At 35.2% G+C, this 25,451-nt stretch overlaps 1 protein-coding gene and 1 long non-coding RNA gene across 2 annotated transcripts in view; one reads left to right on the top strand and one right to left on the bottom strand.

Moving 5' to 3' along the window:
- The window catches only part of LOC109614356 (uncharacterized), a 37,818-nt gene extending 25,950 nt beyond the window's left edge, over nucleotides 1-11,868 (top strand). Inside the window, exons 2-3 of the long non-coding RNA XR_002195517.2 lie at nucleotides 11,403-11,546; nucleotides 11,590-11,868. This is a non-coding gene — a long non-coding RNA (uncharacterized LOC109614356). The remainder of the gene's footprint in view (nucleotides 1-11,402; nucleotides 11,547-11,589) is intronic.
- LOC101890976 (uncharacterized membrane protein DDB_G0293934) overlaps nucleotides 1-12,841 on the bottom strand; it is a 106,771-nt gene extending 93,930 nt beyond the window's left edge. Inside the window, exon 1 of the mRNA XM_059126541.1 lies at nucleotides 11,946-12,841. The gene's annotated coding sequence lies outside the window, so the exon portion shown is untranslated. The remainder of the gene's footprint in view (nucleotides 1-11,945) is intronic.
- Between the last annotated feature and the right edge of the window lie 12,610 nt (nucleotides 12,842-25,451).

The raw sequence follows: 25,451 nt of genomic DNA, 5'->3' as shown, positions 1-25,451 counted from the left end.
TATTCGGTATTTTGATGATTTATGCCACATTTTTTCACGGATTTGTCTGAAAATTGGTATTTGTAGGTCACAACGGGTCCCTGAGCGTGTGGCAAAACATTGCATGTATAGGTCCACGTTCTGGTATAGTCCCCATATAACGGTACCTCCCGATATTCGGTATTTTGATGATTTATGCCACATTTTTTTCACTGATTTGTGTAAAAGTTGGTATTTGTGGGTCATAATGGGTCCTAGTTCGTGTGGCGAAACATTGTAATTATAGGTGCACGTGTTGGTGTAGCCCTTATATAACGGTACCTCCCGATATTCGGCATTTTAATGTTTTTTGCCACATTTCTTCTAATGTTCTTTTACCCTAGGGTGGAGGGTATTAAAAGTTTGGCCCGGCCGAACTTAATGTTTTTTTACTTGTTAATCGATTAATCAATCTCCAATAGTTTATTTATTTTTGCCACCAGGGTAGCCGGACATTTATCCACAAATGCAAACAAAATGAGAGTGTGAAATTTATGGAGTATATGGATGCGTTATTGATGACAATGTTATCTTTGCACAAATCCGAAGACAAATATTTATAAAATTTGAATGTGAATATGCCCCAGAATGGGGGACGTCAAATAATAAACACAATACATTGTATGCATCATATAAGTGAGAGGTGGCAGTTTTGTTTTAAACATAGACAAGAGTTAATTATTGTTCATTTGGACCATTGCAGCGTTCTATACTGAGAGCAAAAAAAAAAAAAAATAATAAACTTTCATTGGAAATCGGTTAGCAACACTATGTTTCGAATGATTTCTTTAAATGTATACATCTGTAATTCTGCCACGACAAACTTTTATTATTTTCCACAAAGGAAATAAAAAAAAAACAATAGTAGCAACAAAATAGTATCTGTCGGTTTTGCCGAGAGATGCTCAGCCAATGTTTGTTCATTCAAATATATATTTGACATGAATTATGAATATTCAAACTGTTGACCCTTTACAGAGGTCCAAATTTTAACCATTTACCAGAAGGGAGGTACCAGCAGAAGTGGGCGGAATTCCATATTCACATCAGATCTCTGGTTGAAAGAAATATTCACAAATACGAAGTTCACTAACTTGTTTTGCAAGTTATGAGAGATATAAGTACGGAAAATTGTGACCCTTTGTGAAGGAGTAGCAGAAGAAATGAACCGATATGTTTCAACTTTACACCAGATCTTGTGTTGATAGATATATTAAGAAATACCTAGTTTAAAAGTAATTCTCATTTCGCATTTTATGAGCTTCATGGTTATACCAAATGCTGGACAGTTGTGGGGAAGGTACCAGTAGGAGTGGTCCGTTCAATCCGGTGTTGTACTGGTAGATATATTAAGATATGCGAAGTTCACATTTTATAAAAGTTAAAATTATTCAGAATTGTTACCCTTTGTGAGGGAAGTACTTGATGGAGTGGGGAAGTATTGTTAATTTGCGCAACTGACTTAGACTTGATAAAAATAAAAAATTTGCAAAGTTTTTAAAATGTTGACCTTGTGTTGGGAGGTACCAGAAGGAGTGGTCCGATATTTTTCATCTCTGAACTCGATCCAAGTTTGATGGTAATATTATGATGTACCAAATCGGATACTCCATTCGAGACATATTATAAGTAACCAAAATTTTGACCCTTTTTGGAGGAGGTACCAGAAGGAGTGGTCCGATATATTCCATATATACATAAGATCTTGTGTTGATATAACTATTGAGATGTGCCGAGTGTGAATGGAATCGTATGCTCATTTCGCATTCTATGAGTTTTATGCTATTTCAAAATATTGATCCTTTGTGGGGGAGGTACCAAAAGGTGTGGGCTTGTGTTGGTACAAATATTGAGATGTGTGAAATTTAATGACAATCAGACTCTTTTTTCACATTTTATAAAAGTTATGATTATTCAAAATGTTGACCCTTTGTGGGGGAAGTACTCGATGGAGTATACAGATATTGTCCATTTTCGCACCCCACTTAGCACTGATAGAAATATTAGCATTTTGGTTTAGATTTGCAAAACTTAACCAAAATTGGATCATTTACCTTTCATTTTATTGAAATATGTAAAGTGGGTGGTACTGTTATGTGGGGCTATATCAAAACGTTAACCGACATAGACAATATTCTACCACATGTGTTTGTAACTACTGCGAGTTTTAATTCTCAAATTTTAAACACTTCCCTTGCAGGTAAAATCATAAAAATACCGAATACCAGTAAGTACCGTTACATGGGTTCTATAGAAAAACGTGGTCCTATGTAGTCTATTGTCTTCCACAGAGTGAAATACTTCCATTGCCGAATTTTAAAAAAGCTCCCTTAGATAAGTAACGATCGTACGGAATATTCTACAGATATATCCAATTTTTCAAACTTATTATTTCGAAAGCTACAAAAGGAATGACAAATTATGTTAGTATGTTAAAGGCTATAAAAACTATCCAACGGAATAGTTATCAATATTGCTATTGTGATATATTCCACTTTACATTATATTTTTTAAATTCGACGTCATTACGATTGTGTAAAATATTTCGAATATCCAAATATGCAAAAATACAAAAGGAAAGCAAGAATTTCAAAGCACGACAAATTTACATACATCTTATATGTGCGAGTAAATGCGGGATATGTACACGACTTTCCGAAAATGTATTTATTATGTAATGGACTTTTTCTCGCGGCCGACTTGGTCCTAATTGCATAGACATGTTTTTTTTGTGGGCCACTTAATGTAGGTCGAGATTATTCTACATTTTCTTTTTAACGAATTTAGTCCTCTGCAATCAAGTATATTTGGAAACACCCACAAAATGCACGTGAGTGCAAGCATGCGCCTCCAACCTGCCACATTTTGTGCAATTTTGCATTTGCACGCAAACATTTTGAAAATTTGCACAATTTTAATTGGGGGACCGGAACTTGATCTAATGAATGTTTCATTCTCGATTCGGTCAGACATGTTTTTCCTTTTTGTTTTTATCAAACAGTCCTGTTGCGAGTTGGATTTATATCCTTGCCCCTTTGTTTGTGGATAAGAAAAAATGAAAATGTGAATAGTGTGCCTCTACACGAAATGTCCCACTTAATGTTGAAATTTATTTTTTATGCGGAATCCATGCAACGCCGTCTGTGTTGCAATGAAGTAAAGAAATTTTGAAGGAAATAACATGAATCTGAGGTTATGGTTCGTATTGAAAATATGTCCAATAATACAGAAAATTTTAATGATCTTGAGATCGTTAAGATTAAATGAGATTTAAAAATAAAATGATCGAGATTCAATATTCAAGATAAAAATGTCAGAGAAATCTTTCGGCGAATGCAGTTAAATCCTTTAAAAATCATACAAGTATAAATGGGAGCCATACCAAGACGTGAAGCAACGTACATAACTGTCCTTTAGACATGTAAATTTTTTATTAATACGATCGGTCCCAAATTAAAAAAAAATCTTGTAAGGATATGTCAAAAGTTGGGCGAGCCGAAGTAGATCATACCAACTATTAACCTTAGTTGAATGCGTATCATAGCTATCTGTTGAATCTACAAAAATCTATCTAAATTGAGGTGATATTACATATATTGTGAACAATAACCGTGAAATCTGATAAAGATGTATGTATGGAGGTTACATTTAAATCTTAATTGATTCTATCTGTATCTGAAATCTGGTACCAAATATAATTCTTGTGGAATGCATATTACGCATATTTTGTGTTAGCAAAAATTTTTGTGAGTGTGAAGTTGTTTGCTTATTTCGCTTTCTTTGAGTGTTATGTTTTTCAAAATTTTGAACCCTATGTGGGGCAAGTAGCAAAAGAAATTGTCCGATCTCTATCATCTTTATAACAGATCTTGTGTTGATGGAAATATTGAGATGTGGCATATCTGAATGAAATCGGATGTTGATTTTGCTTTTTATGAACTTCATGGATATTCAAAATTTTGAGCATTTGTGGGGGAGGTACCATATGAAGTGGATCGATATATTCCGTCTTACTGCCAGATCTTGGGTTCATAAAAATAGTAGGATGTGTAAAATTTGAAGACAATCGGATTTTTACATCACATTTTATAAGAGTTATAACTATTACAAATTTTGAACCTTTGTTAGGATATGCAAAGTTGGAGAAAAATCGGATTTTTCACTTTCTGTGCAAAAAATACATTTTTTGAAAATTTCGACCTTTTGTGGGGGAGGTACAAAAATGAGTGGACCGATATTGTCCATCTTAACACCAGACTTTGGGTTAATATAAATATTGGGATGTGTGAAATTGCAAGACAATCGGACTCTTACATCACATTTTATGAGAGTTGTAATTATTCAAAATTTTGATCATTTGCGGAGTGGACCGATATTGTCCATATTCACACCTGACTAAGCATTAACGCAAATATTAGGATTTGCAAAGTTGGAGCAAAATCTCTCTTTCTCTTTCTGTGCAAAAAATAATTTTTTGAAAATTTCGACCCTTTGTGGGGGAGGTACCAGAAGGGGTGGACAGATATTGCCCATCTCCGAACTCGATCTAAGTTTGACAAAAATATTGCGTCAGCCAGACAAACAGACGGACGGGCGGAAATTTTTAGATAGACTCCAAATGTTCTGAAACGGATTTGGTACAAAGAGACCCAGGGTCTAAAACCGTTATTTCGACTAGGCACGTTATGACCGTATCAAATTTTATATACCCTCTGTAGCCATATGTCTGAGGATATCGCCTGTAAGTAGTGTTTGTATTTTCTCACACAAAAGTAGTGGTCCATTCTACCCGCTGTCCTAAACTCTAACTTCATGCGAGATTTCGTGTACTTTGGTTTCTATTTGTGACCTTTATAACGGCTGCAAAATCGGGAACATTTTTAGTTGTTGGCCATTTCAACCCCTAAATATATTGCTTACATCTTTGAAAACAATAGGAGTAGCCCTTCTGAGCCTAACCCTACCCTTGTGAAAATTTTCGTGAGAATCGGACGATAATTGCAATCTGTATATAATAACCCAACCTGTGTTGTAAAGTGAAAAAATATTACAAAATATACACTTCAATATTATAAGTCAAATTGAAAAAATCGCATGCGATAAAAAATATGAAAAAAATAAAAAAAATGTCACAAAATACTACAAAATCTATATTAAAATAATTATTGCCATTTTTTATGTGATTTTTTAAATTTTATGCTTTTATGGCAAGAGGGCATTCTGAAATGACAAAATTTGTCAAAATCGGTCCAGCCATTCTTGAGTTGTAAGCATTCCAGCTAACATCCCTTTTCTTTGTATATAAACATTGTATATATTTCGCTTTACATATCCGATTTATTTACTATCGGCATCGGTATCATAGCCTATGCAGTGTGCATTCATGAAGATGTCGGGATGGGAACGCAGTACCAGGTTAGGGGTCAACACAACAAAGATCGAGTTGGTACTGTTCACACCTAAGTACACACCGGACCAGTTCATTCCACCAGTAGTGGATGGCACAATTCGGGCAGAATTTTGGACTGTTATTTATGATGGAACAAAATCGCAAAGGGACAGATGGCGAAAGGCGCATCAACAGTACATCGCAAGCATCCTTAAATGTAATGCTAAATATCGCTTCAGTCGAACTTAGCATACAGTACCATTCTGCACGAAGTGCAATGAGGCTGTCAGAACAGGATATGCTGCATTCTACCCGACATGAACACAACAGCGATTGTTCATTGTAATATTTAGGGAAATAAGAAAGCCGATGAACCGACTCTTCAGTGAGAAAACCAAAGCGAGGTGGTACAACGAACCACTGTGCAAGGTATCAATAACTCTAATGTCGAATAGTGCAGGCTGTGTGAGGATGAGAATGAAACAATTACACACCTATTATGCCACTGCACCGCTATAGCAGGGGAAAGGCTACGAGACATGGGTGAACATTCAACTCATGATCTCGACAAAATTTGACAATGTTATTTCTATACTGTATTCTATACGGAATAACATTGTTCTAAAATGCATATTATTGCTTTTGGAGAATTAAATGTAGGTTTAACACAACCGATTTTCACTACTAAATAATGTGCCAAAATCCATCATATTTGGACAGATATTATACATTTGGTCAACAATAGACTTGAAATCGGACGAGGATATTATAGGAACTATATCTAAATCTGAACCGATTTTCACCACTTCAAAATTGAACCGAACAAACGAATTGTACCAAATTTCATCTTAAATGCGACCTGTACTTTGTTCAAAAAAATATATGGACGGACAGATGCATGGGCGGACGGACAAATACAAATCGACTTAAAAAGTTATTCCTTGTAAATTATCCTCTAGTCGTCTTTTTTTGCCTGTTACCGAAATATTACCCTGTACCACAATGTGATGAAGTGCATAGATTTTTGACCGGGCTTTAATTTTTCCGATTGTGACCGATTGCAAATTTGATAGTCCACTGATTTCCAATCTGTTCAGAAAAAAATTCTTAAGCAAGATCACGCTTCCAACGAAACTCGTCTTTGGGCAATCAAAACGATACTTATTTCTGGCGCTCTATTTTAACAGCTATTACAATAATTTTTAAGTACTGAATTATGTTTTTAAACGTAAATTGAAATTTCTAAACAGGTGTCAAAAAGGTTTTGTACTTCTACAAACAAAATGCGATTTTGTACTTCTATAAAGAGAAAATTTAATTAATTAATTAATTAATAATAATAAAAGCTTTAATTGATAGTATAGTGGTCTATTATCAGTTAGAAAATGGACCATGATGGTCCGCGTATTCGTATAGCCCCCATATAACGGAACCACCCAATATTTGGTACTTTGACATTTTTCACCGGAATTGTTTCAAATTTCGTTTAGAGAGTTTGTAATGGGTCTTCGTATAACCCACATATAACGATACCACCCTATATTCGGCATTTGGATGATTTTAGCGACATTATTCCGGATTTGTACTACAGCCTATGACAAAAAATACTTATGCAGGCAGGTTCAAGTCTTCTTATAGCCCCCGTATAACTGTTTTCATTTTAGTGATACTTTTCGGAAAATTTGCAAGTTCCTTCCACATGGTGGATGGTATTAAAAGTTCCCAGCTGAACTTTTATTGTTTTGTTATATTTTCAACTTAAAAATCAATACGATCTGGTATTTATTCCTTGTATGTATTCTTCTAACCTTTTATTTTCGATGATTGTTTAGAATTTCAAAGAAGTTTTGTATTGGTCAAATACACCAATAATCATCATTATCGGATGCTGCGCGCCACAAAGTCTATAGAATTACCATCCGGCCAAGTGTCTATGTAATGTATTCAGTTTCGATTTTATTATTGCAACAAATACTATACGTTATTGTTGTACATAAAGAGCAGAACATAGACGTAAATAAATACTTTCAATTGTAAGCGTTGCCAGTCAATTGCACCTTACACCGTTGCCAAAATAATGCGAGGGATGGTTGGCGTAAGCGTTTCTTTTTTGGCAACAACACATATTCTGTTGATGATTTCCTCAAAATTAAATTTAAGAAAATTAAAAGTAAAATTGACAGGTTTACTAAGCATTATATAGAATGCATGCACCGAATATTAGGGTACATACAGATATTCTAACACCACCTGCAATTGCATTTGCGCGGAAATATATATTGTCATTGCCATTAGCTTTCATCTTTTCTTATTAACAATAAAACTAGTAAAACAGAGAAATAAATGTCAATATATCCTTCAAAATCAATATATAAACAAACTATAATTTGTCGACTATTACTTTCTACTTATCCGAGTTTGTCTAGAAAAAAGTTGTAAAAAAGAAAGTTATATTTGTTTGTGTTCTTTAAAAAAACTGCCATATGGCAGTTTCAAAAAAAAAAAAAAAAAAAAAAAATAGTTCGGCCGGGCCTAACTTTTAATACTCCCCACAATTTAGAAGATACTGGAAATTTTTTTAAATATACGAAGACGTGGGCCTGCATACGTAATTCTTTTTGTAATAGGCTGTAGTACCCTTTAAAATCTTCAAATAAGAAATTTAAAACAATTCCGGCGAATAATGTCGCTAAAATCATCAAAATACAGAATATCGGGAGGTACCGTAATATGGGGGCTACACGACGGCGCGGGACTTCAATGAAACTTTATCTCATAGGTGTATTACCCGTTACGAACTTTGAATACGACATTTGAAACAATTCGGGTGAGTAATGCGCTAAAATCATCAAAGCATCGAATATAGGGAGGTACCGTTATATGGAGATCTGCATACGAAATTTTTAGGCATAAGCTGTAATACCCATTACAAACTTCGAATGCGAAATTTTAAACAATTCGGGTGAATTATGTCTCTAGAATCATCAAAAAAAAAAAAAAAAAAAAAACGAATATCGGGAGATACCGTTATATAGCTCCATATAAAAGCTGTCTACTGGTAGAATACACATGTGTGCAAAATGTGTAGCCCTATATCTCAATTCCTTTAAAAAAATATCTTAATTACAACAAGCAGACGGACATCGCTAAATCGTCTTAGAATTTTACTTTGATTCAGAATATATATACTTTGTAGGGTCTATCATGAATATTTCGAGGAGTTACAAACGGAATGACAAAGCTAATATATCCTCCATAGAATGGTGGATAGTATAAACATCGGTTGTCCTAAAAATCCCTAAAATTTAGCGGTAGCGTTACACCGTCGATGTGCAAATGCCTGTTAAGACAGAATGTCAGATAGGTTTCTACTGGTTACGAATTAAAATTAAAAAAAAATATTTCATCTGATAAGAAGGAGAAGGCCTATGGGGGTAATTCCAAAACATTGAATAGTTTTTGGTACGATGTGTTCTATCTATTAGGATTAAAAAATATAAAATTACGACTTCTTAGACCGAAAGATGCCGTCATGACCTTCGCAATAACTAAAATCCAATATAAAATCATCTATCATACATCTGTAAAAAAATGAGAGACTGACTGACTGATTCATCAACTACCAAGCGAAACGAATTTCGATATTTTGCATGTGGGTCAATGTTGGTGGAAAGGGAGTGTTTTTAGAAATTCAGAATAGAAGCATTATAAAATCACTAAAAAACACTACATTTCGTAACTTTTGGTATTTTGTGAACGGGTACAGCTAAAATCTTGACACTTCGTATAAAAATTAAATATGTTTGTAAATTAGGCCTAAAAAAGTGTGCCAAATTTTATCGAAATCGGTTCAGATATAGCTATAGCTCCCATATGTATTGTTCATCCGATTTGTTATCTTTGTACTCCGCAGCTGTAATAAGCACTCTGCAATAACGATATTTGGGGAAATATATCAAGTACTGCTCAGAAATACCTTTGCTAAATCCTAACTAGATCGGTTCAGATTTGGATATAGCTATCATATATATTTTTATCCGTTCTCAAGTTAATTCTTAAATGGGTAATACAAGCCCAAGCAAATTTAGTAGAAATTGATTCAGAGAAGGATATTCCTCTCATATATTAGTTCCTTTGGACTTAAAATTATAACTATAATCATAGTTGGTGTGTTTTAATTCTCAAAAATTTGCAATAAAAACTTTTATTTTTACTTAATATGCAAAGGGTGTAGGGTATCACAAAAAGGAAAAAATTATGTTTAAAAAATGTGGTTAAAATCACCAATATGCCAAATATTTGTAGGTTCCCCGATTGTGATACACAACCATCTGTTTCTTCTGCAACAAAAGACAGACACATTACAAACTCTACAAACCGAATTTTAAACAAAGCCATTTGAAAGTTTGTCTAAAATCATCAGAAAACCGAATGAACGATGGTACCGTGATATGGAGGAAAATCTAATCTAAATCGTCAATATACCGAATATCAAGTGTTATAATTAAATGGAGGCTATACGAAAAAGTAGATCTATATAGATAAAGTTCTGCCACAGGAGGTAGATAACATTGCAAACTCTAAACTAGTAAAGTCTTAAAGTAGGGCGGGTCGACCTTTTGATACCCTACACCACTTTGCATTCTTAGTAAAGCTTCACATCAAAAAGTAAAAGTTTTTATGGGGAATTTGTGAGAATTAAATCATACCATCTATGATTATAGTTATAATTTATTGTCCAAAGGATTAAATTTGTGGAGGCATTTGTGTTTTTCAATTCGGGCTTGTATTACCCATTTGGAGCACAATTAACTTGAAATCAGATGAATATATATATGGGAGCTATAAACAAATCTGAACAGATCTCAGTACAATTTGGCTAAGGTATTTCGGAGCTGAATTTGATATTTTCCCCAAAATATCGTTGGTACTGAGTGCATATTACGGTATATTATGGTGCACAATATAGGGCAAATCGGAAGAAAATATGTATGGGAGTTACACCTAAATTTTGACCGATTGTCTCCAATTTCAATAGGGTTCGTCCTTGGGTCAAACAAATTATTTGTGCAAATTTCATCTGACTCGAGCAAAAAATGCGACCTGTACTTTGTTGACAAAAATATATGGACAGACGGACGGACGCGCATGCAAAAATCGACTCAGAATGTGATTCTATGCAGATCATCAAAAAGAACTATGGGTCTATCTCGTTTCCTTTTGCCTATTACAAACAAATGCACAAAAGCATAATACCCTGACCACCTTGTAGTGTAGGGTATAAAAATCTCAATTTAAAACTGTACCATTAGATAGTGCGGCTAAAACCGGCAAAATATCAAATATGGAGAGGTACAATTACATGGGGGTATTCGAAAACTTTGACCGATATGGTTCGAACTTGAATGCAGACAATATTCAACTGTATGCAAATTTTAACTTAATAATAAATATACTATATATGTAGAGAGTATAAAAAGCTTAACAAAAACTTCCATAAATAATTTATAATCTTCGAGGACACACGGTGAAAAAACACAAGCAAATTAAAAGGGAAAACGAAGGAAGGATTTGAGTTCAGCTCTGACTTCCCCTCATAATATGTCATGCACTGATGCCAAGCCGCTTATGTATCATCAGCTTTAATGTAAAAAAAGTTCACTAAACTTTTGAACAAATTATTTTAAAACTCAAATATTAAAATTTTCTCTGTCGCTACTCAGTTTTAGAAAAATGAATACTCCAATTTTAAAGAATGACATTATATTAGTTGAATGCATGACATACATATTCTTCGCTGCTCTATCGTAACTATATAACTAGCAATATTTTTATACAACATCACTCTAAGATATCACATGGTATTTTAAAATCAAAAAATTACTGGGATTAATGTTGACTATTTTTGGTAAAATAAAACACAACTAATTTTAATTATCCACATTCTAATTTTCACAAAAACTATGTCCGATTCATAATAATTTATTTTTTTCAGAGGGGGAATAAAAAATTCCCATACACATATGAATGGTTTTCCAAAATTTGATATTTGAAATCAAGGAGCACCATGCTTGCTTTATTGCTTTCAAAATAAAATTACAATGAAATGAAATCTACACTAATGGCGTTTCTCATATATGTACGTATGTATGAGTATCTTTCCATCTTAATATAAATAGTAGTTTCAGGAAATATTATTGTCTGTTGCTGTGGCATTTCTCAAATTGACCTTGAGCTTTTTTAATAGATCAAAAATGTGTTTTAATTATTTGTAACTAATTGCCGCCCAACACTGGCGCAGTAATGCAGCAGTAGCAGTAGCAGCAGCAGGAACTCGTGGGATGGTTTCAATTGGCACTTTTATGTTTGAAATTCAATGCCATGACACGGAGAACATTTATTCGATAAAGCTGTCAGTACATACGTATGGAATTCAAAAATATAAACATTTTCTTTTTCGATATTTCTTTTCTTTTCATTTCTTTCAATCTTAAGCAGGTGTCAACTTGATTTCGATTTAAGCAAAAAACAAACCTACCTTATTTACCGTTTGTCCACTCAGGTTTCGAATAACAGTTAATTCGAACACGATATTTCTTATTTAGGTCTGGATGCGCTGACTGTTTGTCAGTTTGGTTGTTTGGTTTTGAATTTCTGAATACGTTTACAAAATTGAATGCCGTCGCTGTGACAAACAGAACTGTGCGAAATACTGGCGGCAACAACACACAAATAACAACACCCACGATATTTCAAAACACTTAATTTATTTTCACTTCTTCTTCTTCTTCATGTGCTTCTTGCGATTTGATTTGAAAAACAAAATTATTATGCTTTGCCAAATGTAATTTACAGGAGTATGAGGATGAGGAGGAGAAAAAGAGAGAGACGCGACCGCGAAGAATTATTGCATTTGGTTATGTATTTTTTGTCGTTTGTTTTTCGTCCGCTTGCCACAACGAAAGGGAAACAAATCCAATTCATTTACCCAATATTCAAATCGATTGTCTGTTCGACTTTTCCGAATGCACTCCGCTGATGAATGGATGGCTATTCCGCGAAAGAAAAAAAAAGAAATATTCTAAAGACGAGATTTGGTGATGTCGATCTTTTATTGCTTTCACTGAAAATTGGTGGTTTCTTGTTTTTGTTTGTGCCGCTGTTATTTTTGCATTGAATCGAATTTTATTTCGTGTTTTCACAATTCACCTTAGCGTCGCAGACGACGATACTGACGGTGTTGTCGACCGCAACAACACTACTGACACAACTGGCATACAATGTGCATGCACTTTTGCTTACTTCGAGAGGCGTTCTTCTTCTTCGTCGTCGTCGTCGTCTTCGGTGCTTCGTTGCCGTGTTGTGTGGTGTGGTGCACTAGCGCTAAACCCGTTCGTTGCATTTGGTAGTCGAATACAAACTGAATTTTCAAAAACCAAAATTCTTATTTACGTAAGAAAAAGGCAAATTTCCATCCATCCATCCAGTCAGTCAGCCATGCATTCGTACGTACGACGTACGTACGTATCCATCCATCCAACTACTCACACAGTTGCTCAGTGCAGCACAGCACAGCTCAGCTCATTCGACTGGGAGTACCAAGAAGCAGCAACAACCAGACAGTCAGCCAACTAACCAACCAGCCAAGGCAATGGCAAGCAACACACAGTGACACAGAGCTTGGCGGCAATGGTCGGTCACAGGCGTATATGTTGCCAGAGTGCCGGTTGAAGCTAAAGGCAGGCTGAATAGAATTGTTAGCTGGGGACTGGGGCTGAGAGGGTAATTGGTCGTGGTAGTAAGTTGTTGCTCTGACCAGGTGTATGAATGTGTGTGTGTGTGAGTTGATGGTGCATTGTTGACGTCGCACGAGCGAGCAACAGTTGGAAACTGAGTGTGGCAGCAACACCATGTTGCCGACATTATGTTGTCGCTCTTGTGTGTGAGTCGTTGTTGTGCTCGCTCACCACACGACGATCATACAGTTGTTGTGCAGAGTTTATGGCGGGAAATGCACTTCCGGTAGTGAATCATGGCTGGTATGGCTGCAACGTGTTGCCGCAATATTTAGCAACATGTTGCCGTTACAGCACGTGTCAATCTTGTTTGTTTGAATTGGTATGTGGGGAGAGAGAGAGAGTGCATGTATGTATAGCAGAGTGTGGACGTGAACATTGGTCAATCGCTCGTTCATTGATACATCTTTTACTTTGTCAGAACGAATGAGCGCACATCCAGACACTTGGATGTGCAAAAGAATGGCATTTTCTGAGTCGATGTGAGTCTGGATGTGTGTGTGTGTGTGCGTGCGTGTGCCAGTGCGTGTGGGTGTACTGTGTAAACAAAAAAACGACTTTGTATTTCAGTGTACCTTTGCATGTGATTTCGTAGTTCTCAATACATTGTATGGAGATTATGGCCAATTATTTGGTTAAACAGACAGCGTCAAAACAAAACAACAACACCAACAGCAACAAAATAAAATAGAAATAACAAGCAACAGTAACGATACGGTGGAAAGACAAAACCAACCCCACAGACGACAACGGTCAACAGCAACAACGAACAATGATTTTTAGTCTGTCTAAGCAGCTACTTAATCAAAGATTGGCCCATTTTCAGTTCAATTCTATGCGAACGACTTTGGATGCATTTTGTCCGCTCAGTCGGTATGACATGATTGCCAATTAGGCCACAGTTTCAGATTTCGCTCACAGTTGTACAAGCAGCTATTGTTGTAATGACAAACTAATGTAGATAATTGTAATAAGATTAAATTAGTTATTCTTGCCCATTCAACGCGTTCTCTCGAACAATAACGTAAGGGGATATTCTTCCATGGTTGTTGGTGTAGCTGAATATCGATTTGAAAGACATCTCAAGCCACATATTACCGAACTAGTTAGTCAATGTGAGTTTTATGTGTCTTTAATGTAGTCCATTTAAATAATGAGTTGAAAATTACGAATACGCAGCGTGGTTCTTGGTCAAGTAAAGTCGACAAACATGAAGCTTCTTTATTGTCTTTCGTAGGAATAAAAACTTTGTTTTCTTTTTAGTTTATAATGTGTAAAAACGTAAAATCAGAATCAAACGCAACCCCATACAATTCAAGGATGTGAGCACCCATACTTATGTGTTGATATACATTTTCAGGTTGTTTAGGGTCAATATTTTGTTTGTATTTCTTAATGTGTTTGTAATAAATGAACGGCCATTATAAAACTGCTCTGTTTCATGTGATTTCTTGATACCTTTTTTACTACTTTGGTTACGGGTCACGTCATAAATCGTCACTCATTCTTTCACACCAAAGTAATTCCGTTTGTAACATCCCTAAATATACGTCGTACATCCCATAAAGTATATATATTTATAACCAGAATAACATTCTAAATCTATTAAAAGAAGTTCAACTGTCTGTTGAAATGACGATTATTTGACGTAGAGCTTGATAACTTGGAACAGCCGTATTCAGTATTTTGATAATTTTCGCCACATCTTATTGTTTGTTTTTTCTAAGAAATGGTATTTATAGTTCGTAATGGATTCCAGCAACAGTGGCGGAACATTGTATATATAGATCCACGTTTTCGTGTGGCTCCCATATAAAGGTTTCTCCGAATATATAATCCTAGTCACATTTACCCACGAAATATAATCATTTTAGCATGAAAGAACATGCAGGAAACTGCGAAATAATAATATCTCCAAAAGTAAAATAAATTGAATATGGTTTTGGTATATTAGACAGGAAATGTATTGCTTGGATTGTATTACCGTGGATAATGTGCCAAAACAGGCAATTTCACCCACAAAGAAATGTTTTTATTTAAAAAAGAACTTCAATGTTTCAGAAGTGTCTCTATGAAAAAAATTATAAGACAAGACAACGTTTGACGGGATAGCTGGTCTCGTGTAAAGCGTAGAAAGTATCTGATATGGTTGAAACTTAATATATATATATATATATATATATATTTTTTTTTTTTACCAGACTTACGTTAGGTGCCAAAATTAACAGTATAGGGTATGTATATGTACCATAGTTCAAATCTATCTGAGTTAGACGAAAATATTTCCTAAGTTTGGATAAAATTAGATATATACTCTGCCAAATGATATTTATTTCAACATGTAGTTTTATTTCTGAGGCTGTAGAACGTTAACCGATACAATTTATATTCAATCCTTTGCTATCTGCAACAATAGGTTTAGTTGAGTTAGGTTAGCCAGTATAGACCTGTTGTGCGCTCTACACTAAGAGGTTGTTGAAAGAAGATTGACAGTTTACAGTCTATTGTATTTGAAATTCAGTATCCTTAACAAAATGTCTTCGATGCTTTATTTCGTCTGATTTAGGTCTGGAATTGAGTCTTTCTCTACGAATCGGGACCTGAAATTTGCAAACGCTGGGCACTGGCAGAGAAAGTCCTCCAATATTTCAACATCTTCTCGCATGCCCTGCATATACAGTTATTTGCACAACTTATTTTGTACAAATGAGCTTGTGTGCCCAGGTGACCCGTAAGGATGCCTGTTACCCCACTAATCTCTTTTTTACCTAGTAATAAAAGGTTCTTCGTTTTTATCTCATTGGGATCGCCCCATATTGCAATTTAGTTTTTACAGTTTTAGTTTATTTTTTGACAAACCTAGGTGTTTCATTTTTCCCAGCTAAAAAATATTTGTGTTTCTGGTTTCAATTTAATAAAAAAACGATCTTAAATTTCGATTCTGTATAATCTCTTGCCTAGTCGGTAGGGTACAAAACCATCTAAAATACAAAGTACTGTTTAGTATTGTTTCGGCCAAAACTAATTTGAATAAAAGTAATAAACAGAAAAATAAGTAGCAATTGAAAATGCCGAAAGCAAAAATCATGTTCTGGTCATAATATAAATTCCACGTTAATGTGTCTATTGTTTGCCGTAGAATCGTTGTGGGACGTAAATTTCTTGATGGAATCATTGAAAAATCATGGGATGAATGCATTAGAAGTAGAAAAAGGCTGGCGAATGATTGTAAAATGCGCCGTTTAGTTCAAAGCGCGTTTTACCAAATAGCGATTCGGCCATGAAGATGGCTGTGTCGAAGTTAGGCTAACAATGGTTAACATTGGCTAACGAAGTCATAATTTAAATCTAATTGCGATATAAGGAACGAAGACGGCCGTAGCAAAAGAAAAAAAGAAAGGAAAGAAAAATGTCGTATGGACTCTATATTATGATACCCTACACCGCTATATATATTTAGCAGAGCAACTCCCGTAACACATATTCATTTAAAATGTTAAGTAAGTCATACGAATTTTAGAAGGGTTGTCATTTGAAATTGAATGTAACTAACATATAGGAGCTCTATATTAATCTGAGCTATGGTTATATTCATGGCACAATTACATGGTAATAAACTTTATTGGTTTTATTCTTTCGAATGTTTATTGCAAGATTAAAATGGAAATAAATATAATTGGACAAACTTTACATGGCTGTTGCACCATTTAAATCTAATCGGAGGGAATTATAAATCTGAACCGATTTCGACAAACTCTAAGAAATTTATTTCTAGACTGTAGTTTGTTTAGGATTTCTCTTAGAAACATTCGTTCAAAGAGCAGATAATGACGGTCCACTTTTGGTATAGCCCCAGTATACGGGAAATGTATTTCGTACGTTTAGTCTTACTTTTGAACTAATGTTATCACATTTTGCTATTATGAGTTCTCAGTATGTAGTTGCAGTGAACACATAAGAGGAATCGGACAATACAGAGGAATTACACAAGGTATACCGGAACAATAACATGTTAATGATTTACCAACAAACATAAAAATCAATCAGATTATACGAAATGGAAAAGGATCATAATATATAAAAAATAAAACGATTGCAGAACAAGGGTCTAATAAATAATGTAAATGTGATTTAAACATTAATGCTACAAAACACGAAATTTGCTTCAATGCCCGAAACGATTTTACACGTTTCCTTCAACCGAATAATACCGAAGCCACAAACTGCTTCCTATCTTCCTAGAATATTTGACGTAAAAATCTCTTTGATTTGTTCCAACTTGAGAACTGAAACAGCCAAATTTGTCTACACTTAATTTAACTTAATCATGAGAATTTAGCAAAATTACTTGTATTAAATAAACTACTAGTTAGTGACTATCATTTCTACAGTCTAATAATAAATGTAAACTTTACTATTACTACGTAAAGTTTACATGGTATTTCTTGGGTCAAACGAATTTGGCAATTCTCAAAAACAATAAAATCCGTTATAATCTTAACAAGTAAAAAAAAAAACATTAAGTTCGGCCGGGCCAAACTTTTAATACTCTCCACCTTAGGGTAAAATAAACATTAGAAGAAATGTGGCAAAAACCATTAAAATGCCGAATATCGGGAGGTACCGTTATATGGGGGCTACACCAAAACGTGGACCTATAATTACAATGTTTCGCCACACGAACTAGGACCCATTATTACCCACAAATACCAATTTTTAGACAAATCAGTGAAAAGATGTGGCAAAAACCATCAAAATACCGAATATCGGCAGGTACCGTTATATGGGGGCTATATAAAATCATGGACTCATGCACGCAATGTTTCGTCACCGAAGCTGTAACCCATTATGACCAACAAATACCAATTTTCAGACAAATCCGTGAAAAAATGTGACAAAAATCATCAAATTACCGAATATCGGGAGGTACCGTTATATGGGGGCTATACCAAATCATGGACCCATACATGCAATGTTTCGCCACCGGAGCTGGAATCCATTATGACCCACAAATACCAATTTTTAGACAAATCCGTGAAAAAATGTGGCAAAAAAAAACTAAAATACCGAATATCGGGAGGTACCTTTATATGGAGGCTATACCACAACGTGGACCTATACATGCAATGTTTTGCCACACGCTCAGGGACCCGTTATGACCTACAAATACCAATTTTCAGACAAATCCGTGAAAAATGTGGCATAAATCATCAAAATACCGAATATCGGGAGGTACCGTTATATGGGGACTATACCAGAACGTGGACCGATATATCTCATTTTCAATACCAACCATCCTAGACACAATGCAAATATCTCTGCTAAATTTTGGCGCTATACGTCAAATAATGTGGGCTGTATCGTGATTTCAACAGACAGACAGACAGACGGATAGACGGACATAGTTAAATCGACTTAGAATTTTATGCTGATTATGAATATATATACTTTATGAGGTCTAAGACGAATATTTAAGGATGTTACAAACGGAATGACAAAGTTAATATACCCTCCTTTCCAAGGTGGAGGGTATAAAAATACTGAATGCAGCTGTTATATTAGGGTCTTTTATCATAAGACATTACAATATTCAAATGCGAAACTTAAAACAAGTAAGCAAAGGCTATGGTCGTGCGGGGCCGACCATGTGATACCCTACAACACTACATAATGGTAGAAGTCCCTTAATATCTTCTCATGCAAAATTTCGTGTCGATTGGTTTCAATTGTGTGATAAGGAAAATTTTTCTGTTTTTGGTACATTTGAACCCCTAAATATTTTTCGATCATCTCCAAAAGCAAGAGGCCCCTCTGTATCTCTGAATTTAGACCCATCTATATGATTTGCTTGTGTATGATATTTGGATATCAAAGAAAACAGCACAAAAAGCCAATAGTTCGCCTTTTTGTGTATTTTGGATATCGTCTGTAAGTTATTTGCAACGTTTCGGTAAAATGTAAATTTTTGTTTTATTTTTCTCACAAAAGTAGTGGTCCATTCTACCCGCTGTCTTAAACTCTAACTTCCTTTATAACGGCTGCAAAATTAGGAAAATTTTTAGTTGTTGGTCCATTCAAACCCTAAATATATTGCGGGCATCTTTGAAAATAATAGGCCTAGCCATTCCGAGCCTAGAACTACCCTTATGACAATTTTCGTGAGGATCGGACGATAATTGCAATCTGTATATAATAACCCCAACCTGTGTTGTAAGGTGAAAAAATATTACAAAATGTACACTTGAATATTATAAGTCAAATTGAAAAAATCGCATGCGATAAAAAATATGAAAAAATGAAAATAATGTCACAAAATACTACAAAATCTATATTAACATCATTATTGGTATCTTTTTATGCGATTTTTTTAGTTTTTATACTTTTATGCCAAGAGGGCATTCTGAATTGACAAAATTTGTCAAAATCGCTCCAGCCATTCTGGAGATATAAGCATTCTAGCTAACATCCCCTACCTTTGTATATAAACATTGTATATATTTCGCTATATATAACCGATATATTTACTATCGGCATCTACGTAACGGTCAGAATTGACCCGTTCGTCTATTTGTGTTTTCGCCGAGATTAAAAATATTCGCGGTTTAATGGAAAATTTGACTTTTATTTATCACAAATGCTATGGTCTATTTCACCAACTAAAAATTTCCCGATGACCATCAAAATTGGAAGACTTCTGCCCAGCCCAAAGCTCTAGCCCCATGCTAACTTTCGCTTCGATTGGTATATAATTGTGACCTGTAGAGCAACTGTAAAATCAGGAAATTTTTCAGTTTTTGGTCCATTTCAACCCCTAAATATTATGCGATCATCTCCAAAAGAAATAGGCTTCTATTCTGACATTAACCCCACCTTCGTTTTCAATTTCGTGAGGATCGGGCCATAATTGCGACCTGTAGAGTGATTACAAATTAATATGGACAGACGGACAGACGGACAGACGGACAGACGGACAGACGGACGGACGGACGGACGGACATACCTAGCTAGATCGACTCAGCTCGGCGAGATAGGAAGATCCATGTATATTTCCTATGTGGGAAACCAATATTTCGTGGTGTTACATAATTTTTGGCCCAATCAAACTTATAATACTCCCAACACATAGTGTTGTAGGGTATAAAAATCGGTGAATAATGTAGCTAAAATCATCAAAATACCGAATATCAGGAGGTATCGTCATATGGGGGCTATACCAAAACGTGGACCTACATGGCCAATTTTCAATGCCAAAAGTCCTGCAGACATATAATATATTTGAGTAAAATTTTATCAATCTACTTCATTTCGTTTGGAAGCTAGAGTGATTTCCACAGACGAACAGACGGACGGACATCGCTAAATTGACATAGAATTTTATGCTGATCAAGAATATATATACTTTGTGAGCCCTAAAATGTATATTTCGAGTTGTTACAAACGGAATGACAAACACAATATATACACTCCCTACTATGGTGGAGGGTATAATAAAAACCAGCAAAGAAAGGCCAAAGTCGGGCTTTATGATATCATACTCCACTTTGCATATGTTGTACAGCTATATTTAAAAATAACCTTTTTATGGGAAATTTGTGAGAGTTAAAACATACCAACAATGATCGTTAAAGCAGTTAAAGCACTTATATTTTAAAGCAGAAAGGAGCTATTATATGATAGGCTTCTATATGTGAGCAGTATCCAAATCTGAACCAATCTCTATAAAATTAGTCAGAGGTATTTATTAGTTGACTCCAAGTATCGTTGTAGTGGAGAGAATTTTACGGGATCGAGAGAGTAAAATACAAAATCGGTTGACACATATATATGGGACCTATAGCTATATCTGAACCGATTTTCACCTAACTTGATGTACTTGCTTTAAGACTGGATTCGGTTAGATGTGCAAAAATTCACCGATTTGGGCCAAATAAATATTGTTTGCAAAATTTCTTCTCAATCGGATAATAAATGCGACATGCATTTTGTTCACAAAAATACACAGACAGACGGACGGACGAACTGACATGCATAAATCGACTCACAAAGTGATTCTATAAAGATCCTCAAAAGCAGCCATAAGTCTGTCTCGCTTCTTTGCCATGTTACAAACAAATGCACAAAAACATAATACCCTTACCGCTAGGGTATAAAAATAAAATATTATAAAACGTTACGCTTCATTCTGCGCCTAACCCTTTTTATTTTTGGCGTTTTTTTTTTCAATTTGGCATATTATATTGAAGTGCATATTTTTTATTGTTTTGCCTAAAATTAGCATCTAGCTTTTAACTCCAGGACCTACATCGTGCTTCAGCTTGAAGATGCGAACACATTTAAAGAAACAAAAATGACCAACAAGGCGTTATGGGGCTCATTTAAAAACGTGGGCCTACTTCATACACATGACAATAATCCGTCCAATGAGAACTCAAAATGCAAAATTCTTTTGGGAGTTCAATCAGTAAAATAACGAATATATAGAGCGAATTGGAGATTTAGTAAGAAAAGAGTTTCTATCCTTCAAGAAATTCTTCCTAAACTTTCAAGATACTTTAAATCGTCTTTTGCAGGTTATGATATGAGCCATAGCCCCCGTGTAAGTGCACAACCCGATTTCAAGTATGTTTTACATTTAAACCATATTTCTCATACTAATTTCGGCAAACGTTGGTAAATTGAGTAGAAATCATTCTCGCAAAAAATATTACTTTTTAGTATAACCATCATATGATTTAAGCTTTTTCCGGGTCTTGGTCGCTTTTTTTTTAATTTTTTCTGATTTTTTGCTTCTTATTTGGCATCTTTATTTCAAAGGGCATAGCAAACCTCTTCTCATAAAAAATTGTAGTTAGGCTGCTCTGGGGTAGAGAAACATCTTACAGATAATTGTCCATATAGGCATTTATTTAAGAATATTCCCCACATTAGTGTAACCCCATGTCCACTTTCCCAACAAATGTGTGGTCTGAACATTTTGTAAGCTATTGAATTTGTAACCCTCAAGAGAATATTGGTTGGGAACGTAAATTTGGGATGAAAAAAACTCCGAAATGTCAAACTGGGACTCATTCAGTCTGAAATTGTGGCAGAAACATGAAAAAATCAAGTAAGCAAAGGCTATAGTCGTGCGGGGCCGACTATGTGATACCCTACAACACTACAATATGTTCGAAGTCCCCTTATATCCAAATCCATTTTGGAAGATTTCGTTTTTGACATAATGTCAAAGAGTCCCGCCCAGAGATTACCCTTAGTTTTTTGACACGGAGAATTTGGCCAATATTTACGCACTCCGAAGTGTTGTTCAGTATTCAAAACAATTTCACTCGAAAGTTGTGGTCCATTTTACAGCTAAATATAATCCAATGGTCATCCAAAATGCTAGACTTCTTCCCTGTCCTTAAATCTCTTCTGATGCAAAATTCCGTGTCGAGCGACTACACAATTAGAAAAAATTAAGTTTTTTTTGGTCCAGGCTTTAATTCCAACCCTAACCCTGCCCTCATGCAAAATTTCGTGAGGATCGGACGATAATTGCGATATGCATATAATACCCTCAAAACGAAGTGTTGGGGGGGTGTAAAAAATTAGAAAATTTACAATTCAAAATTGTAAGTCAAATTGAAAAAATCATCAATTCTTTTACATATATATCGTACCTATTTTGCTATATATCCGATTTCTTGGCTATTAGCATCACTGTAATGGCCAGAAGTGATCTTTCAATGTATTTGTGATTTGGCTGGGATTGAAAATGTTCGCGGTTTAGTGGACATTTCCCTTTTATTTTACATAAAAGTTAGGTTGGTAGGTTTCTGCCCACTCCTAAACTCTAACTCCATGTATATTTTCGCGTCGATTGGCTAATAATTGTGGCCTATAGAGCAACTGCAAATCCAGGAATTTTTTCTGTTTTTGGTCCATTTCAACCCCTAAATATCGTGCGATCATCTCCAAAAACAATTGGGTTATATTCTGACCATAGCTCCTCCTTCATTTTCATTTTCGTGAGGATCGGTTAATTATTGCGACCTGTAGCTTTATTACAAATTAATATGGACAGACGGAGAGACGGACGGACGGACATACATAGCTAGATCGATTCATCTCGGCGAGATAGGAAGATCCATATATACTTTCCTATGTGGGAAACCAATATTTCGTTTCATTCGACTTTATATCTAAGTATTCTCAAAGTTATAATATATGACATTTGGTATTGGTATATTTATCTTTAAATTTAGTGGAAAACGATTCAGATTAAGATACAGCTTCTTCATACATATATATTTCACCCGATTTTAAGCAATATTGCTCATTTAATAAAGATCATTGTTGACATTAATTACTTCAAACATATACACAATATAAACAATAATTTCTTACTAGAAGCTCTACTAAGTATGCTTAGTGATGTAGGGTATCATATTGTCGGCCCAGCCTGACTTTGGTTCTCTCCATACTCGTTAAAGTATGTAGTTGATAAGGGCGGATCAGATGAATCTACTAACTTGAAGACTCTAAGCGATTTAAAAATGAATGGATGGACCTAAGTTGCTGCCCGATTGTAATTTTTGTTTTCGAGGTTTTGAAAGTGTTATGAACATAATTCTATTCGTTTTTTATTCAAACGACTAACTTTAAAAAATGATTTTTTGCCTCAAAAACATGTCATCGGCCCCATTGTAAGTATTTTGCTCAGATCTGACTTTTGTCTGCAGGCAGGTCAAGTTCGAAGATGGGTTATATCAGTCCACAATATGTCATAGCCCCATATATTAATACCCCCGATATTCTGATTTTGATATTTTTAACGGTTCCTCCTGAAATTCGGTATTTTGATGATTTTAGCCACATTTTTCAATGGATTTGTCTGAAAATCCACAAAAGAAGCACCTTTTGAGTGCTTTGTCCCCTGAAAGGGAATTGTCTATATAGGTCCACCATAACGTATAGATACTACAGCCTATGACAAAAAATGTATTTCTTCGCGGAATTTTTCTTTAAAATTGAAAAGAAGATATTTAATGTTCGACCCGACCGAACTTTTGCTGTTTTTTTACTCGTTAATATTATGAACAATTTTTACAAATTATTCGGTTTGTCGGACTCTTCCCTCCATAATTATATTGCTTAACTAATGTCTGTAGTTACATATTAATAGCTCGTGTATTACCCCGTACAGTTTTATTTTGATTTCGTACATTCGTGAAAATAAAAGTGCGTGTGCTTGACAGAAACAAATTTCCCTTCACACTCACCCATGTGTGTGTAGGCGATGGACTCGGGTGAAGGAATGTGACCGCCATTAACTGTCAATAGCGAAGTAAACCCGTAGTTACAGTTTTGCTTATGGACAGACTTATTAGCCTAGAATTCTCAATTATTTACTGTTTACCAACGAAAGTGATGACAATACCCTGTTCCATTTGTTGTTTGCCCAAGCAAAGGTCATTTCACTGAGAACCAAAAACAAAACGATGTTGTTTGTTGTAAAACACAAAAGCCTATTGCAAATTATGTACTCGTGCACCCATGTACCCGTGTGTACGTGGCCCCAAGAAGGTCAAAAAATAAATCGCCCATTTTGTAGGACAGTGTAGAGCGAAAGTGGGGCGGTGAATGGGCCGTGTCTAATCTGTCAAATGCATGCAACTAGACTAAATTCTCTTTTCAATCGTCACTTGCTCTTATGACCATTTTCGCTCAATGGCCATTTATTGTAAACATGACCAGTACGTCCGTGTTCCGTGTGAATGCCTGCCATGGGCCAAGTGGCCATTGGCCATAGATGGGCGGACAGGCGGACGAACGGATGGTCTGATGAATGGACTGACGGACGGACAGACGGACTTTAATCCCTTTGTTTACCTTAATCAAGCAACTTAACCGTGTGCTGTTACGCTAAGTAGCGTTAACAACATTGCTTATGTCGTGTCGGAGCAACACATTTCTGATTATTTATGTTGACGTCTTCTGCCAGTGGTTCTATAAAATGATATAATCTGGTGAAACCATCTAATTTTTATTCTTTTGGGTAACCTCGAGCCACATTTCAGCCATAGTTTGTAATAAGAAATTAATTTCTGCAGCACGTAAATGTTCCACTCAATTATAATGGGATATTTTCATTTGATGTTAGTGAAATTCTGTGGTTGTTGAGCGAGTGGGGAGTGGTCTTTATACCTTTGGAAGGTGGTAGAACAAATACACACATTGCACATCATATATTATTGTGGATTGTTATA

The sequence above is a fragment of the Musca domestica genome, unplaced genomic scaffold (assembly GCF_030504385.1).
Source record: "Musca domestica strain aabys unplaced genomic scaffold, Musca_domestica.polishedcontigs.V.1.1 10, whole genome shotgun sequence".
NCBI classification, from domain to species: Eukaryota; Metazoa; Arthropoda; class Insecta; order Diptera; family Muscidae; genus Musca; species Musca domestica.
This window is presented reverse-complemented; position numbering and strand designations above follow the sequence as displayed.